At 51.8% G+C, this 6000-nt stretch overlaps 1 pseudogene; it reads left to right on the top strand.

Moving 5' to 3' along the window:
- Positions 1-3643: 3643 nt before the first annotated feature.
- On the top strand, positions 3644-4579 carry LOC144340183 (uncharacterized; annotated as a pseudogene).
- Positions 4580-6000: the final 1421 nt, after the last annotated feature.

The raw sequence follows: 6000 nt of genomic DNA, 5'->3' as shown, positions 1-6000 counted from the left end.
TGTCTGTCAACACTATATATGACAGTGTAACTTAATGTCTGCACAGAAAACATCAATTCTTTGAGGACCAGGGCCGGGTTTATTAGCCTTTGTCCTCCCACTGCCACTGTCTGGGACACCAGAGGCACTCGGTAGAAGTTGCTGAAGAGAAGGAAAAGGCAGAGGAGAGACAGGAAAGCAGGACCAACACTGCAGACACAGATTCCGAGGTGGCTGGAGGAGAGGCAGGGCAGAGAAACTTCCTGGATGCTGGAATGGGGTTCACTGTGATACCTGCTGCTGAATTTCAAATGTCAAAGGTGGTGCTTTGCTGACCTTGACCTCTGACTGCCCTTTAGCTTTCCCGACCTCAACACAGGGCACTTAGAAACTGCAATGTCAAGAAATTACGCTTCATTAAGGCATGGGAATGTTATTTACATGGACATTCGTTACTGCATTTTTTACATGCGAATGTAAATAATTGAAGAGATTGTTAAAGACTAAATCATGTGCATTCAATAACTTTGTAAAATATTAATGATAACTGAAACACAAATTTTGATATTCCCCCAAAATGCTAAAATATAAAAAATACTGGCCAATTAAAGATAGAAAACAATCCTAATGAAGCTCCCCAACAGACACATTAAAACTTCTCTGTACATTAAACATTTGGGATTTCAAAGGAAAACCCAGATTCATTCCATTCTTAATATGGCATTTAAAAAAAGAAATCTTAGGTAATACAATATTTCATTTAAAATTTACAAAATTCCATTACATTCATGATTTCATTTTTCCTCAAAACAATCTCCTGAATTAGGCAGAACAGGTATTACTAACAACTAACTCCATTCTACAGGTAAGGGAATTGAAGTTCAGAAAGCACTTGGACTTAACAAAAGCTTTAATAGGGCCACATATCGAAACCAAATCTTCTGCTCAAAAGAACTAGAAGAAGTTATCTTTTACATATTATTCATACTTACATCCTGTCAATATCCAACAATGTTTTGAAGTCGCCTGCAATAATAGACACCTATCCAATAAAAACATTAAAATGAAAAACGGGGGGGGGGGAACAGCAGGTGACATGGGAGACAGAGGAAGGTAGATAGCAAAGACTGAGACTTACAATCTAAGAAAACTTCATCTCTGGCCTTCCAGTTCCAGGCAGATAATACTAAAGGAAATAACATGGTTTATAGACTCATCAACTGACAAAAGAGAGGTTGCATCAGTTCTTAACTATGAAACACTCCTAGCAGCCATAGCAAATCTCTAGGACAACATATCAATGGCATCAAAGCAAGAGTATACTTCAGTGATAGAGTGAATTAAGTTCCCTGTTTGGGACCCAGGCCAGGGCTAGAGAAAAGAACTCTGAAATGTAGAGCTCAAAAATGTATCCTCTGTCAGCCAGGTGCAGTGGCTCACACCTGTAATCCCCAGCACTCTGGAAGGCCGAGGCGGGCAGATCACGAAGTCAGGAGATGGAGACCATCCTGGCTAGCACAGAGAAATCCTGTTTCCACTAAAAATACAAAAAATTAGCCGGGCGTGGTGGCAGGCGCCTATAGTCCCAGCTGCTTGGGAGGCTGAGTTGGAGAATGGAGTGAACCCAGGAGGTGGAGCTTGCAGTGAGCCTAGATCCTGCCACTGCACTCCAGCCTGGGCAACAGAGCAAAACTCCGTCTCCAAAAAAAAAAAAAAAAAAAAAAAAAATACATTATATATATGTGTGTGTGTGTGTGTGTGTGTATCCTCTGTCTTCTCCATACCCATGTGTTCCCTTCTGTGAGAGACTTCCTTACACCACTGCTGGGAAGAGAATTTTTCTCTGCTATATTTGCTTGGAAGAATTAAAGGTGTAGGGCAAAAATTCTTGGAAATTATGTACTTTACGATCCTCAAAAGTGAGAAAAATGAACCCCAGAAGAGAAGGCCTTCCAGGAAAATTCCAGAGCCGAAGGTAGACCCAGTACATTGTTTTTGTTTTGAGAGGAAGTCTCACTCTATGGCCCAGGCTGGAGTGCAGTGGAGCCATTTCACTCACTGCAACCTCCGCCTCCTGGGTTCAAGCTATTCTCCTGCCTCAGCCTCCTGAGTAGCTGCGATTACAGGCACCCACCACCACGCCGAATCAATTTTTGGATTTTTAGTAGAGATAGGGTTTCATCATGTTGGCCAGGTTGCTCTCGAACTCCTGACCTCAAGTGATCAGCCTGCCTAGACCTCCCAAAGTCCTCGGATTACAGGCATGAGCCACCGCGCCTGGCCGACCTGGAAAGTTTTAATCAATTACTCTGAACCATGAAACAAACATTAGGAAGTAATAGAAAAAAAAATTAATCTAAAAACCCTCCGGACAGTCAAAGAATTGCAGATTTAAAATAGTATGAATACTTGGATTCATGGTTTTGAAAAAGGACCTCGCATTTACCCGCATGTACAAACTGCCTGCCCACCTCTATCAGAGCATTTTTCAAGCTGTGCTACAGTTAACTATGTACTGCCCAAAGTTAATCTGTCCCTGCAGATCATAAGCTCTTAAAGACCAGGACTTCAGGAGAACAAGCAAAACTTCAGAGAGAAAGGAGCCACCGAAACAGAGTTCATAACAATGGGTCGGCAGGAGCTGATGACTGGAGGTGCGCTGTAGCTTTGGGGTCTGGGACAGCGGAGGGCAGAGAAGGCAAAAGGGCCTGCATGACACGCTACAGGGCTAGGAGCATCAGCTGCGGTGATTAGTTAAGTTTTGTCTCGTATGCCTGTTACTTATACACCATCTCTTGTTCAGAAAGAACTTCAGGTTGAGTATTTGGACTCCTTGAGTCTTCTGCTGTTTGTCTCCGGGACGTTTAACAGTCTTAAAAGGGGAAAACTGTCCAGTTCGATTTTCCTTCCTGGGACATTACAGGTTTTTCAAAAGTTTGATGAAAGCATTCACTAAGGAGTGATTCCACTTTCTCTGGTGGCTGAGAAATACGCGTCTGAGGGGCAGCATCAGGTCTTCTCATCAAGCTGAGGTCGGAGTCTCCCCACCCACAGACCTCACCCTTGCTCTCCCCTCATAAATCTGACTTCTAACTGTAACTGCCTTGGCTTCATTCCGTGGGTGTGGATGCTCCTGCTTGAAACGCATTTTCCAGCCCGCCAAATTTTTGGGAGAGTTTCTTCCACTCTCCAAGCGCCGAGAGTTACAAAGTTCAATCTACCTTTCCAGATTTTTTTTTTCTTCCCATTACTAACGGAAGAAATCAAGAAACGCCAGGCAGAAGGGCCCTGCTCCCTCCAATCAGAACCCAGCCCGGGGCCAGAGCAGGAAGTGCGGCGGTGGGACGCGCAGTGATAGCCCCTCGCCCCCCTGGACCCGCCGGCCAGGGCAGAGGTCCGTGCGGCCGCTGTGCGACAGCTCCGGGCCCGCGCCTCTCGCTTCCTCCCGCCGGGCAAGTGAGAGGATAAACCATGGGGCGGGGGCAGCGCGCCCCCACCAACCGCGACCCTCGCGCACGGACCCCCACTACACGCGCGTCCCAGGCGGAGTCGACCCAGAGGAGCCACGGGGCAGCGCACAGCCCCACTAGCAGGGCGGCCAGGACCCACGCGCGCGGGTCCACGAAGCCACCTATATAGGTGACAAAACACTCAGGAAGCCGTCATGCGGGGCCGGGAAAGAGCCCCCACCCAGAGTCACGGACTCCCTCGTCCGAGGGTCCGCGCAGTCCCCTCGGTGAGTCTAGCGAAGCAGTCTCGCTGCGGGGGAGGTCGGGGAGGGCGACGGAGTCTCCCACTCGCGGTGACCCGGACCCCGCCCCACGAGTGGGTCCTCGCAGGGCCCCCTCTACCGCACGCGGGGACCAGCCACGCCTCGGAGGACCGGGCAGAAGCCAGCGCCCGGGTCCATGCAGTGCACTCCGCGGCAGACGCGGGGAGCCGGGGAGCAGTGGGGACCTGCCGCCACCCGCAGGGCGACCAGGATCCCCGCGCAGGCCCATGCGGTATGGTAGCAGGCGCGAAGCCCCCGGTGCCACCCGAGGCCGAGACAAAGTCCAGGAGCAAGGACCCCGGATCCCGACCTCGGACCCTGAGGAGCCCAGCTCGGAGCTGCCACGCCCGGGGCAGAGACCCCGCTCGCTCTGGAGACCCCGTTGCCCGTCGCGCCGTCTCACCTCAGGCCGCCGCCTGGCAGCGCTCGCTCCTCGCCGCGGCGCCTGGGCCGACTGGAGCGCAGCTGAGCAGCCGACAGAGCTGCGGCAGCCTCAACAATGGAGCCCCGGGGCGGGGCCGCCGCCGCCGCTTCAGCCCGTGTTCCCCGCTCAGGATCCGGCTCGGATCAAGGAGCTGCAGCTGGCGCGGGGCTGCGGCCGGGACACACACCGTGCAGGTGCACACGGACCCGCCCGCCTCCCGCCGCCCCGTCCCCAGCGGAGCCGGGCGCCAAGGGCCCGCCCCCCGGTCAATGGGGAGCGAGCCGTGTGGAGAGGCCGGGGCCTGGGGGAACAAATGGAGGTTGGGCGGGGCGGCGCTGGGACTGGGCGTGCGGGGTCCCGCGGGAGCACCGGACCCAAGAGCTGGTAGGATCCTGGCCTCCTAGAAGACCCAGCTCAACGTCCACCTGGAGTCTGCTCTACAGGACGCGCTCATCTCAAGCCCAGAACTCAGGCTTTTAGGGCAGAGAGCGAGAGAAAGGCTTGCTTTACAAAAAGTGAAACTGAGGTCCAAGGAATAGGATTGCCTGCTGCCCGAAGTCATGTAGTCCCATTCACTCGTTCACCTTGTCATTCAGCAAACAGTTGGAAGCAGGTATGGTGGGCGTTAGGAGTGAAGTAGGGCCTGTAATCCCAGCACTGTAATCCAGCACTTTGTGGGGCCGAGGCAGGTGGATCACTTGAGGCCAGGAGTTCGAAACCAGCCTGACCAACAAGATGAAACCCCATCTCTGCTAAAAACACAAAAACTTAGCCGATCGTGGTGGCGCGTACCCGTTGTCCCAGCTACCAGGAAGACTGAGGCAAGATAATCGTTTGAACCCGGGAGCTGGAGGTTGCAGTGAGCTGAGATGGTGCCAACTGCATGCGCTCTGGCCTGGGCGACAGAGTGAGACTCTGTCTCAAAAAAAAAAAAAAAAAAAAATTAATAGATGGGAAGTAGAAGCGAACTTAGGCCTTCCCTGAAGGAGCTCGGCCAAGGAGTATCTGAAATGTCTCTGCATCTCTTTAAGGTCTGATAAAGGAACCAGGAGCAAGCACTAATCACTTCCCTTTCCTGCCTCGTAGCTTTCATGTGTTTGCTGTTCCCCGCCTGAAATGCCAAGTACCAATGGTGTTTATTTATTTATAGAAATAGGGTCTCCCTATGTTGCTCAGGCTGGTCTCAACCTTCTGGCCTCAAGCTATCCTCTCATCTCAGCCTCCCAAAGTGTTGGGATTACAGGCATGAACCACTGTCTCCAGCCCTGATCGTCTTTAAAACGTCTTTCCTCATCTTATTTGAGCTTCCTGTTTCATGTGCCCCCACACATTGGTTTCCCTGTACTTCCATAGCTGCTCCTCGGTGGGTTCCGAGGACCCACCCCCTTCTCTGCCCAACTTGTATATGTCTGGACTCAGGCCAAATGCCCTTCCATTTGCAGTGGGCACTGCCACAGGAAATGTCATGCCCTTGCGGGCTTCACAAACCATCCACATGCTCTGCTGCCTGCCAGAGACATCCATCCCAGTCAGATGCCCAGCCCTGACCTTTCCCAAAGCCCCAGCTGGACACAGGGAAACATCTCAAATTGTCCGCGGCCAAAACAGAGTGGTTTCTTAATGCCCTAACCTGCTCATCCACATTCTTGTGATTCTCTGTAAACAGCCCCTCCATCCACCCAGCTGCTCAGGTGAAAATCTCAAATCCTCCTCCAGTCCTTCCTCCCCGAACCTCTCATGCAGCCCTCTGCCTTCCTAGGACGCTGAGCACCCCTCACTCCCAGCGCCAGCTGGGGTGCTGTCTGAGTGGCTGCCTCCCACTTGA

The sequence above is a fragment of the Macaca mulatta genome, chromosome 3 (genome assembly GCF_049350105.2).
Source record: "Macaca mulatta isolate MMU2019108-1 chromosome 3, T2T-MMU8v2.0, whole genome shotgun sequence".
NCBI classification, from domain to species: domain Eukaryota; kingdom Metazoa; phylum Chordata; class Mammalia; order Primates; family Cercopithecidae; genus Macaca; species Macaca mulatta.
This window is presented reverse-complemented; position numbering and strand designations above follow the sequence as displayed.